At 33.6% G+C, this 14,240-nt stretch overlaps 1 protein-coding gene across 12 annotated transcripts in view; it reads right to left on the reverse strand.

Annotated features, from left to right (window-relative positions):
- The window catches only part of LOC148600181 (frizzled-5-like), a 52,564-nt gene that overhangs the window by 17,622 nt on the left and 20,702 nt on the right, over positions 1–14,240 (reverse strand). For 7 of the 12 annotated variants that reach the window (XR_015918164.1, XM_088559317.1, XM_088559321.1 and 4 more), the window contains one exon: positions 13,880–13,975. The gene's annotated coding sequence lies outside the window, so the exon portion shown is untranslated. Of the gene's footprint in view, positions 896–13,879; positions 13,976–14,088; positions 14,235–14,240 lie in introns of those variants that run through there. The other 5 variants (XM_088559316.1, XM_088559322.1, XR_015918162.1 and 2 more) reach the window with 4 other exon arrangements.

The following is a 14,240-nucleotide window of genomic DNA, read 5'->3' on the forward strand; positions in this document are numbered from 1 at the left end:
AATGACAAGACATTATACTGAAGAACTTTGTAAAAATGAACAACACGCTCACAACATGACATTATTTGAATGATGGCCCTTCTGAATTAACAATTTAGACATTCTTGTCCTGGTTTTGAAATATATTTAATTGAAAGCCTGCAATAGAAGATTATTTTATAGACGAATCAAGAGCAGATTTTAAAAGTATGAAAGCTGAATAATTAAATAATAAATGATTAACTAAGTCATGTTCATCATTAAAGCATTGTTCTGTTTTTATTTGTAACGGCATTGTTCCTGCGTTGTAAGGCCACTTCAACTTAAGGAACCAGGAATAATTCATGTCGATCAATGTCTCGTGGAAATCGAATTTCATGGCATTCGTCAATATGATGAAAATCAAACCATTAATTCTTAACTGATGTCATTTAGAAAGCATTTCAATCGGCTTTGTGACACACACTACAGCAAATTAACGTAGAAATTAGGACTGACATTTTGTTCTGTCATCTGGATAGACAATGCACAGGAAGCCAGACGACACAGTAATGATGTCGTCTGCTCTTCAAAATGTCCACGCTGATATTAAACTTAATTACAACGCTCATTACTTCTCAAATGAAACTGTCCGAATTACTCGGGTAACTTTAGTAGGCGAACAATAAAAAGCAATGTCCAAGTCACGCAATTAACACCGGAAATGGGTGGTATGTCCTCTGGACAGGCATACCGGAAGTTCAAATCAGACGGCAATTAGATCTGTTAATGATCAAACGTGGCTAGTTTGTGCAAGATGTATACGAGTCGTTGATTTAGATACATGTAGAATAGCAAACCTCATGGTTCGTCGTACTATTTCTGTGATATATGTAGTCCACAATCTTCGAGTAGTGCTTTCATAGAACTGTGAATACTGAATATTTATATATATCAAAATATGTATCACATTTTGTATTAACCACAAGCCTCTATATCACCCTGAGGGCCACCGGCCCGCGAGGTTGATATAGGTCGAGGGTTGATACAGCATGTGGTACAGGTTTTGACATGTCATGTTCATTATATCATACATTTTAACCTTGCTTCAAGTATGGTCTGTAAAAATATACATTTGTAGGGTATGCGATATAGGTCTAGGGTGTAATATATGGTATGCGATATAGGTCTAGGGGAGTGAAATATGGTATGGGATATAGGTCTAGGATGTAATATATGGTATGCGATATAGGTCTAGGGTGTGATATATGGTATGTGATATAGGTCTAGAGGTGTGATATACATGTAGGGTATACGATATAGAGTAGACCATACAGGTTTTAAACAAACATTTATAATGTTTATACAAAAAAGTTATATTTATATTTTAATCTAAATATATGATATATAAATGTATCAATATCTCGGCAAAATCGACAAAATGACCTGATAAAGTAAGCAAGATAGTAGAGAAAACTCTGACTGAATGGTTAAATCAGTTAGCAATACCTCAGAAGAAAACAAAATCACCGACCAATACATCATTTATACCGTTGCAAAGGTCCTTGTTGAGTGAATAAAAACAACTTCTATGAAACAAACGCTGCATGAAATTTAAAACCAAACAAAAAGACATAACTGAACGAAAAGAAAAAAAAAGAAGATTGATCCTTATAAAGTTTCTTCAAAGAGGGATGATCAAAGATTCTAAAAAGGCAAAAACATTTTTTTGTTCAAAAGACCAACAAAATTGGCAAACTGATACATGTAATTGCAGTCTTAACTACTAGTAGAAATGGGTAAACTATCAGGTTTGGCATTTAGTTTCATAACGCATTGAATCTTTTTTCAAGAAGCCTCTAAAATTCATATTCATGACAAATCAAGTTTCTGGAAACTACTAATTTGTTAAAAAGCAGAATCTCAGAATATTCTAAAGGAAAATAAGGTAAATCTTTACAACATCATCCGAAAGAAAATCTATCATAAAAGTCAATTATGTATAAGAAGACACCAGGTGTGTTCGGAACGGGAAGCCATTTTTAGCGAGTAAAAAAATCCGTAGTTTATAGACGCCGGGAGAAATCTAGCATTCTATTTCAAAGGTTTAATCACCATCTTTGGATATGAGACCCAAAATTAATAACTTATTCGGTATTTATCTAATAGCTGACTGTCTGGAACGATATAGAATATTAACTTTCTTTAATAACACGATCACATATGTCCTTTATGAATAGTGCTAGATATATAATAGGTTTCTAGTAATTAATTTCTTAACTCCTGGTATATATTACCTACGGTCACATGAAAGAAAAGTAATTCTAGTTATTCCCGTTTCATTGAAACGAGGCCCATGACTTCAGGATGGTCAACCAGGAATTCCCCTAAGTAAGTTCGTCTGTACGTACATTTACATTTAAAGCCGAAGTGTGGTGTTTTCTTTTGTCCCTTTCGTGTTATCACATAATGATGCGCTGCGCCTGACAACTACAAACCAACGTCAATAAACAGCTTCTTATAGCGCAGCATGATATGACCGCCGTGGTCGAACCCTGAACAGTTGGGGCAATTGGGAGACACAATATTAGTTTTTGACACATTTAAGCATAGGGACTTACACAACATTATGGGCACAACAACTTGCTTGGACACTTTATTGCACAAAATTTGAAATTCAAATAAATATTTCAAAGATCAGATCCACACAAAAAGTCGCCCCTTTGACCCCTTATAACACAAAAACCATAAGAGAAATCTGAAATCTGATTCAAAAAGAAGGCAGAGATTTTCTTAAGAAATCCAATAAAATTATTGAAACCGAACCAAAACGTTTCAAGGGTTTTAATATATCACATATTTTTACCCTATTTGGTCCCTAATTCTAAAACGGCAGGGGCTACAAATCCAAAATTGAATAGGGACATTCCTTTAGTAGATAGTGAAATCATATCAAAATGTCATAACAACTGGTCAACCACAATTTCAGTTATCGCACGAAAACAAAGTATCTACAGGCGATGGTGAAGACATCGCCATGATACCAATATACATGTACGATCGCATTTGCTTTGATTATTTTTTTTTTATTTTTTGGGGGGATGTCCAAATTATGTACTCCTTTACTCTAAGGGTTAAAAAAAAAACAGAATTTCAAAACGAACAAATTGATACCTGAATAATAGAAATCGGATAAACAGTAAGTTTTTCCTGTCAATTCTAATGATAGCACCTATTTTCCCATTTTAACCCTCTATTTCGGAAAAGAGTGTGGCAAAAACCTCCAACAAGTATATGTTTTCTCTTGTCCTTAGGAACAATATGTTGATCAAGTTAACAAAGTTTTGTGGGTGTATAAATATGCAAAAAAAAAAAAAAAACTAGGATAACTATATATGTTATTATGTCAATAAAATAAAAAAAAGAAATATCTGCCGAAATATAAAAGTTCAGACGGAGGGACGACGAATCCATCGACACACTTGTATCTTCAATCCTTCCTGCTCTTAGGAGTGACTAAATGGCACAATTATGTAACAACCGTTCCAAAAATTTCCATAAATAAAATGAAACTTATATATGACATTTGTGTATATAAGCCGATTACTATTTTAAGCTGAAGGACAATGTTTTCGAAGAAACTCGAGAATGGCACATAAAGTTACTATATTAGAGGAAACCCGATAACAACATATAATTGGATAACAGTGCATTAGTCAATACTGTATATGACAAGCTCCATTTCATTTCCATTACAAAACTCTCTATGCCAGCTATTTGTAAATGTTACACAATAAAAACTATTAATATTACGGTAAATCGCGGTAGATCTATCCGTGGAGATGTTTATCTGGCCTACACCGAGTCAGACTATTGGGACCTATGTTCATTATAATCGATCAATCAATAGTCCAGAGTTTCACATGGAGGTCACAAATGTAAAGATTACGGTTTAAGTGACAGTGGCACATGTCATCAAGGATTTGGAAGGAATGTGGTATATTCAAAATATCGAAGTTCACTTTCTTTAGACACGCGAGATTATAATCGCTTACATATATGCGACTGATACCACCCATTGAATAATCAAAATGGGTACCAGGACATTTCTACTGATATCTCGAACCGCTGACATCAACAATATCTTTCATTGCAATGAATGTTTCCATTATTTTAAATTGATTTTTAATTTCAATAACTTTTTTACTAAGTTATACTTAAATACTCAGGTATAAAAGTGATAAATGTCCTATCGCAATACAGAAATTAAAACAATTTGAAAGATAATTCATTTTCCCGTATTTCTTAATATATACCATTTCAGTGTAATATTGCTTTATCAAAATATCAGTCTGGCAGTTTAAACCTTTTTCTGCTATTCAAATTTAAATAAAACAAACGGTCTAATGAAGTAATCAGATTCCCGCGTTACATAATAACTGCATGCAAAACAAGGTCTGTTAGATTGTTTACAAACTTTTTCTATTACTTAGTTTGCTCGACTGCTCACTATAATCCAAACGCATTGTTACACGTAATAACAAAGACATCAGCTCAACTTTATATCAACTCATTGTCAGATGATGTGGCCGACTGTTATCAAACAGTCAGATGGTCGGTCAGTGAGGTTGACGAAAATCAAGACTTATATACATTTACTGCGGGGTAGTTTTTGTGCATGTCCAATATACATTTCCACTTAAAAATTGGAAACATCCTTTGTTCTACCACAAGCGCTACCTATCGGAAGTACTTGTTACGCATGCTCATCGACTGCCCCGCAAATTGCGAAAAAAGGTCAATATTTGTTTTTTAGGAAAAAAAAACACCAACAACGCATTGTACTTAAACTAAAATCTAAATAAAATTGGAGTAAATTTAACTACATTATAAAGATAACGAACACATCTTTTCTAGTCGGCATGACATACATTTTTATAACAGCTTCAACGAATTTTTCGTAGTTCCCTCAGCGGGACTCGAACTCGAACCGCTATGACATCTATGGCAACACCGCCTGCACAAAGTCCAGCGCTCTAGACCACGCAACCAGCTAGGCTATATAATATACATGTATATAGCCTAGCTGGTCGCGTGGTCTAGGGCGCTGGATTTTGTGCAGACACTCCCCTTTTTATTGGAAAATTTGTCATTCTCATGTGTATAATTGACTAAAATAGCAAATGATGTCCCCCTTTTTAGGAACCCCAGCTGGCATCCCTCCTTTTCGAAGTGTCTGGATCCGCCTCTGATGTACAGTTGCCACTACATGCATAGAGCATGCTCAATGCACACTTCCACGAGGAACATTCTTTTGTTCTATCCAAGCTCTATCTCGCGGAAGCGTATATTGAGCATGCTCACCAACTTAACATAAAAGAGTCTATACTTTTTTTTAAACGACAGAAACAATTGATTATAACAAACACATCGCAAATTATTGTGCTACAAAGTATTGCCAAAACAAAATATTAGCACATATATGACTGCAGGGTTTCGTGTTCAAGGAAATCTCTTTAGAGTAAAGAAGACACTTACAACCATCTAACGGATTAGGTTTTTGTCTCAATCAAAACTGAAGTAGCCACGATAAAATGGCATAAGGAATAAACTTAATTTGTTGAAAAATTGATAACAAAAACATATCAATTAGGAACATTAACTACATGTAAAAGCATTCTTAGATCAGACTTTAAGTAGCACTCCAGCTAAGAATCATGCAAAAAGTGATACATGGTTGGAAAGCCTACACATTTTTATTTTGATATTTTTTTAAAATGCTTTAGTAAACAGAAATTAACATTTGGTTTTTCATATAACCCGTGCTCATAGGAGATAAAAATTATATAGAATGCACTGTAGATTTCAAAATTAAGGGAGATAACTCTGTATATGACACTCAAATACAATAGAATCTACTGGATTTTCAATGTTGATTATCTCCTAAGAGCAGACAGATCTGAATGAATAATTACACACCGCATAATATACACCCATAAAACAACTTAGTTACAAAATAAAAAAAAATGTTAAAAAAATGTAGCTTTTTTTGGGATGTAACACATTTTTCGGATTTTGCATGATTCTTACAAAGACAGCTACTTGATAGAGCAACACGTATAACGTTTTTGACTTTAAATCTAAGGAGGGTCTAATAGAAGAAAAAAAAAGTCGTCTACAAAATCCTGGATTAGCATTCGATCTCTTAAGATAGCAAAGTGTACTTAAGGTAGATCAAACCTATTACACGGATCGTTCTTTTCTGGCATCTTGCAAAATTATACAAAAGTATGTATTTTCAATGAGCAAGATGCACACAAATGTGTCTTTAAATTATTCAAAAAGATTTTTTGGAATAAACCTATCCCGACATAACTACTGAATCAAAATGATCATCGATCAATTATCAATGGAATAGTATTTGATTGTTTAGATCTATTAATCGATCACTTATCGATCGAACAATATACAACGATCAATGGACAATAAATAAATATCCTTCCTGTGTCTTAACTAGAACTGACATCGTGTAGGTAGCCCTTCTACAGGAGACACCAGGGGATTGTACTGTAAGGATGTTAATCCGTGACCAGAAAACAAAGATCTTTGAAAATCAGCATGCATTTGGAATATCCCTCCCATGTTTAAAGCAAAAAGGCTAGAATAATTGGTAACTTTAATACAATTAAAGGCTAGAATAATTGGTAACTTTAATACAATTAAAGTCGGTGCCATACTTATAAGGAAATGCATGTTGAACTGTTATATATGAAGCACATATATATGTATATGAATAATTATAATGTAAACAACATGGCAATTATTAAGGAGATAGACCTAGGGTAAGGGACATAACTCATGAAATCAGTAATATGTATCACAATCAATTTCACTAAAGAGCTGCAAGGTTTCATTTGAAACAGAATGAAATCAGTCCAAGTTACTTTGATGCTTACATGAAATTGATGTAAAATGCTGAATACAAACGTTCCAATGATTTGTAAGAGTTGTGTCCCTTACCTTAGGTCTACATCCATAAGTTGGGTGAAAATCTCCTTTTAAGGTAGATAAAAACATTGCTTTTAAAGGGGGGAATGTTCTATAGAAATGTAATAGGAATTGTAACTTTTTTATTATTACAAGAAAAAAATTGGGTGATCTCGAAATGAAGTTCAGTGAACTATGTTTTTTTTATCTAAAGCCTTACAGAATGCTTGTTCAAGGTCATCTCTGAGAAAAAAATTAGGATAATCCATCTAGTTAAGTAACAGTCTTTGTAAGAACCATGCACATTCTGTAATATGTGATACACCCTAAAAAAGGCTACATATTTTATTTTTGTAATTAAGTTGTTTTATGGGTCTATATTATGAAATGAGTAAATATTTATTCCAATCTGTCTGCTCTTAGCAGATAATTGACATTGAAAATCTTATAGATTTTATTGTATTCAGGCGCGTAGCTGAGGCCAAATTGAAGTGTAGGCAAAATTACGGCAGGGGGTCTGGGGGCCCCCAGCAGGTCCAGGGCGGAGCTCCGCGGAGATAGCGTTTTAGAGCATCATTTATGCCTCTCCTGGATGTATTTTATCTCCCAAAAAAAATTGGCAAAATTAAGTGCAGATAAAAGCTTTTTTGCCTAACGGCAGCTACGCGCCTGGTATTTTAGTGTCATATACAGAGTTTTCTCCCTTAATTTTGAAATCTACAGGGCATTCTATATAATTTTTCTAACCGTGTATTACATTTTGCATTATTCTTAGCTGGAGTGCTACTTAAGTATTAGATCTGTAAGGTAAAACAAATCAACAACAAAAATAAATATTATATATATATATATATATATATATATATATATATATATATATATGATAACTTATTTGGTCCTTTGAAATCACTAAAATGAGTATTGAGACACTATTTTAAGCGGGGAATGTCGTTTGGGATGTGACAAAAAAGAAAACATGTTTGTGGGGATTAAATGCAGGCCTACAGAATGGTGAAAACACGTGCCAAAAGTGTTTCATCTTGTGCGATAGAGTTAATTGGTCCACCGATTCCATTGCTTTAAACGGAAAATTGTTTTCGCTTGTCGAAAATCAGATTATTAGCAGACGTACTGGCTGTTTTATATTGTACAAATGGCGTGTCAAAATAGATTTTGTTTTTCGAAAATTTACACACTGACACAACCTATTTATATATGTAAAAATCTCATTATGTTTTTAGGTTTAAAACTTTTAGGGTTTAAATTTTCAACAGGTATGCGTGTTCATTTCACATAAGAAAAAGAAATTAAAAAGTGTTAAATAATAGTCGAAACGGTTAAATTGAGATTTACAATTTTTCTGACAACCTCGTCAAAGCAAAGCGATATTTCTTTACCCTGCATGGTCAGGTGCAGTTTTATTAAGTGTAAAACACTGAAAAATATTACATTTATCAATAAAGGGACATTTATTATCTTCACGTGTCTTTGTCAAATTCATTTAAAAGCAAAATTTTGAAAATAACTAAGGAATTCAAATATATATATATATAAACGATCGACATTCCAAGAACTCCACTAAAACCAATATTTACGAATCTGGTATTCACGTATGATGCAGTTGAAATTTTGAGACTGGCAAAACCAACTAGGCTTTCCTGAATGTGTTTTCAGGGGCGCGCGTGCTTCCATGCACACGCGTATTAAATACTCAGTCTATATTTTGTCAAATCAAGTTGATATTTTGATATTCTATGAAAACCACGAACCCAACAACTACAATTAATGCATTTGAAAAATGTTGAGTTATAGATTGTGTACGCTATATGAGCTCCAACGTTCTCAGTTGCCTATATACAACACACTTCGTCATAACAAAGACGTACCATGCACAAGTCATCGAAAATCATTTATAGATTTTCAAATATTTTCAACAACCAATTGTGTACCTTGCCTGTAACGTATAGAGGGCTTATAAATAAACCTCTGTGATTTAAAACGTTAAATAGTTGACATAATCTTTTGTTTTTGAAGGATGCACTCGACTTAAAGTGTTAGATCGAGTGGATTTCTATTTATCAGGAAAAAAATGTTTATGATTTTTTGTGCTATGGCAGTTTTATTGTCTTTCAATTATTACATTGCACTTTACAATTACATTACAGTTTTGATCAGACCCAACATCGTTATATACAACAATATTGTTTGTTTGTAATGAACCGAATATTTGGCCAAAAACAAGTCTAATTATCTTCACTCTAACAGGGCTTTATTCTTTTTTGAAAATTATTATCTTTTTTTGAATATTTGAAAACTGCCCTCTTTTTTGCAACTCTAGACTTAGTTGTGTAATTATTTCTATTTTGAAAATCTTTTATTTAGCGAGATGGAGAAATCACGGTTCGAATTTATTTTCGATTTCGGTATAGTTCAGTCAGTTTGACCTAGACACATGTAGATTTTAGGGATACTAGTTTTTGAGAATTTTAGTCATTGTTCACTCCAGAGAATTCAATGATTTACTACGTTTTCTATGTTGTAATAGTACTATATTATATTAATATTTCTCTTGGGTTCCATTGGGTTTCACTTCTTGATTAATTTTTTTTTCGGATACTTGAGTTTTGTTTATTTACCCTGCCACCTCTCCCGTTCCTTTGCAGTATAAATTAATTGATTAATTTATTGACAGTTGGAGGACTTTTTTCCAAATAAATATTATTTATGTATTGTATTCCTGATATTTATAATATGTTTTGTAGTTTACGAATTAATGATTTGAACGGCAATACAATGTACAAGTAAAGATGACGTTTGCTTTTATTTCAAGCTTAGAAAATTTTATAGAAAAACCTAAGCCCCTTGGTAGAACAGTGAAAACCTGAACAGGGGATTCTACTGCTTGCATGTAATCATATATGTACATTTCATTCTAAAACCCTAATCCTGAGTTATCTTCCCTTCCAAGTATTCAACAATGACAAGCTTCTACCACGCATGATGTATACCCATCTGTTTATATGAATCTTCATGAAAAGCAATTCGCCTTTTGCTGTAGAAAGATACACGAAGAGATGAAGTTAACTCTATATCTCCCACCCGACCAATGATAGAATGGTAATATAAAATACAACTTGAAATAGTTTAAACCATTCGCTAACTATTACAATACTGTTCTTCGTCATGTGATTCTTATCGCCTGAATATAGCTGAAATATTGCTGCTCGGGCGTTAAACCCCAACAAACAAACAAACAAACGTCATGTGATTCATACAATGTAGGACAACAGTTGAAACAGACGACGCATGCGTGGCATGCCTATACGGTTGAAATGGAAACTTAGAAATCTGCTATGTGGATCCAAAGTAAGCGACTCCTCTTGCATTGTATGCTCGAAACGTAAAAAAAACTTGACATCACTGGAGCATCCTTCTTTTTTTTTCGGAATTTCCGGATTTAGTAACTGTTAAACCATAGTGACGCGTACATGTAATTATTACACAAACGTCATGCTTGTTCTCTTAATCCAGAGTACAGTAATATACTTATTCAAAACTAAATTTAATGAAACGAATTTCGTGCGAAATGATTGGCGTGCGATGTGTAAATTTTTTTTTGAATTGTAGAACCGTCATATGTTGTTGATAACGCCTCTTTTGTTCATAGTGACATTTTTCTTATTTAATTCAGCGAGAATTTTTTAAAGTCATATCAGATAGGAACTCAAGATTTGTAGATAACTCGACAACATTGTAGGAAGGAATTTAACAAAGTTTAATAATGACGATACTGTCGAATTGCCATCTTGATAAAGTACTGAGATCAATGACTTGTTCCACATTTCAAATTTATGACATTGGTCTTTAAAGAAATTTAACAAAGAACATTTTCATTTCGAAATTAAAAGCTTTCCTATGTGAATTAAGTTGTCAAACAGTTCAATTCAAAACAGAAAAAAGTGAATTGTGTAATCTCTGACATTTTATTAGATATCAAAACTTTCGGATCAAGAGTTTTAAAGTCGTACCTGTTCAATATATAAAAAAAGTTGTTTTTAAACAAAAAGTAAAGCATGACTAAGAACGAAGTCTAATTTCGAAGTGCAGTTTTGACATGATAACAGTGGAATTATAGGGGATTATTTAAATGGTTTGTTTATTTATTTCTATACTTCCGCCGACTCGGTCACGGGGAAATTTGAAATTAAACCCAAAACGTACACAAATCAACATCAAGGTGACATGATGATGATGATGATGATGATGATCTCAAACCTGAGTTACCGGTCATTAATTTCTCTCCCTAAAAGACCGGTAACTCATAATAAGACTAAGCTGGGAATGCAAGATGATGATGACGACAATGGCGATGGTTATGTATAAACATGCAATTTTATTATGTATAGCATCACCATTTTTGTGGAAAAAATGAAAAATGTTCTTTTCATTTCATCCAGAGTGTTGAACTTTTGTGCGAGAAACTACTTGAAGCAGACAAAATTACCCAGTTTCAGATGACTTCGCTAATATATGATAAATCGACATAAAGTTTAACATGTCAAATGACACTCGGCTTTGTCAGGCTATCACCCCTTCTGACAAGTGTACAATGGAATCACCTGTTCGTCCGTATAATGACAGGGTCGAGTTGCACTTGTTTTAAAGGGGTGTTAGTATCAATTTTCTGCATAATTTATCAAATTCTTATTAATTTACCTATTTTACACCTGTGTGATAGTTATTTCTTTTAAAAGTAATCTGACATGATTTCTCCCTTGGATTTGAAAATGAATTGGATATTCGATCCTCGCTGAAGATCTTGGGATGGCACACCGCTGCTCAATGACAAGTCGTGAAAATTACCTCCCCTGAATGACATGATAATTAGTCGTATGGGTTATCGCCAAGCCTATTTTTAACATAACACCTAATATTTATTACAATTGAATTAATAAAAAAACTTAATATATTCGTCAGAAGAAAACGTATCAAGAAAAAATAACCTTTAAGGCTGAGGATTGGTTTGTTTGTTTAATAACGTATTTTGATACACAGGTTATAGATATTCCTAGATAAGAGACAAAATGTCGGAAGTTACTTAGTATAGAATTGTTCTCTTCAATAACATCGACAGCTGGACGCTCATATACGTCAGCTCAGTGCTTCGTAGAAAAAATCACGGATAAAAGTAAGGTTGAGACAAGAGGAAACAGCGGTGGGTCAGATTCCGGGGTTTGACCCCCACCTTCAGGGGCAGATTCAGGCAGGGCGTGGCGGGCGTGCCCCCTCCCCCCCAAAAAAAATTGCAAAGCTTGGGTTGTCAGGGGTAAATTTAGGCGGTTTTAGGTTGGAACTTTAATTTCTTGCTAATTTTACCACAAAAGATATCTAAAATGCGCCCACTCTAGAAGAATATTTCAAAAATTTAACCTAAAATAATTTTTGCCACGCTCCGCTCGGCGAAATTTAAAATGTGCGCCCCCTAATCTAAACTCCTGGATCCGCCCCATGACCTGTCGGATTTTTTCCCAAAATATGAAAATAAATGGTTAGATAACAGCGGAAAACCCCTTTTTTTACTGGAACCACGCTTTTTGAACACCCTTTTCAAATCCACCTTTAAGAAAACGAGTCAGTTCGGAGACTCAGAAATTACTACACGAATTTCCTTAATTCTATTACTTTCTTTTTAACCTTGCTGTCTTTCAGTTTTTATTTAATGATAGATTGTCTCTTCAGATAAGGAGTAGATATTAATCTTCTCAGTCAATAAATATAATGACTTTGACAGAGTTCTATTGTTCTATGACTGCGTGTCACTTCAAGTGAATTTTAATATATTGACCTTTGCTGACTAGGTCAATGAAACGAAAATTAAATTTGTAGAATTTGAAACGCCTAAAAACTATTTCCTGCTTTTAATACACGCAAGTCGGCAAAACAGAAAACTATACTATTGTCAAAAGTACTTTTTATGGTCCGAATTTATTGTTCGTATTATCTATGGGCCGAAGTGAAAAATCCGCCCATCGATAACTAATAAAATTGCATCATTGAGTAACTAAGTTCAATTTCTAACAAAGTTCATGTGAACAGAGACATTGACATTCAGTTAATAAATTTCAAAGAACAGTTTTAAATGCTCTTAATCTCAACCATTGGATTATGTAGCTGAAACAAATTTTCGCTTTTCTACGAATTTCAATCGATGAGACGATCGAGATCAGCATGAGGTAAATCTGCAACGAAACGATATGGTCTCGATTACTTTCAACCCCTTTTGCAAACGCACATTTGATTTAGATTAAAAACATCTGAATTAATCGCATGTTCATCAGATAATGTAGATAATGAAATAATGAACACGCAATGACCACCCAAGGATTATGGGAGATTTTTTGAACTTTTAAATGTTTAACAAAAGAAGGTAACATTTTTGAAAATTTTTTATTGTGAATAAACTTTAACGTATTACTGCACATGATGTTACGTCCGCTGATTGTGTTAACAGTCGGACATTTCTTTGCTAATGAAGTCTAGAAGTCATACACTATCTAAGCTTTTCATATCATGTATCCAGAAATCTTGGCTCCGCCACCAACAGCCGCCCATTAAGCTTAGAGTCAACAACGACCGTGCAAGACCAGAAAGATTGGTCAACACCCCACTTTCAGTGTTTTAATTGTCCATTAGAACAACAAAAGCTTTACGATGATGATGATGATGATTTATTTAGTTTTGTAATTACTGTAAATGTTTAATCACATTTGCCATTTGTCAATATGACATGATTAGCATGTTTTTTTCAGTCCTGAATATAACATATTTTAGAGTCGTATTCATTACCCACGATCGTACTAAAACATACATACATGTAACTAACAAAACCTGTACATCTTCAAGCAAATAGATGTATAAATATCATAAAACGTACCTTTAAATTGATTTCTAACAAGGTATAAATCCAGCTGAATAAGACCGACTTAGTCGCAATATTTTCACCAAATTCGGGAGGTTTTACTAACACCAGCTGAAAAGAAAAACATTTTTACATCGTTTAGTGTTACAACTCTCACACAAAGTTAAATAGTGTCGCTTATATAAATTGTAGCATATAAATCTGTAAATTAACACTTTACATACCGAGTATTGCGTAAATCTACACTTCACTGTAAAGATTGCATCGAATATGTACAGATTTTGTAATATCAGTTGTAATTCAAGATTGTGACACCTGTCAAATAAGCAGGTAAATTTAAATGTAAACAAAAGAGATTGTTTTTGGATATATAGCT

Source organism: Perna viridis, chromosome 13 (assembly GCF_037379345.1).
Source record: "Perna viridis isolate PV_CMFRI_1.1 ecotype Kerala chromosome 13, ASM3737934v1, whole genome shotgun sequence".
Lineage (NCBI taxonomy): Eukaryota > Metazoa > Mollusca > Bivalvia > Mytilida > Mytilidae > Perna > Perna viridis.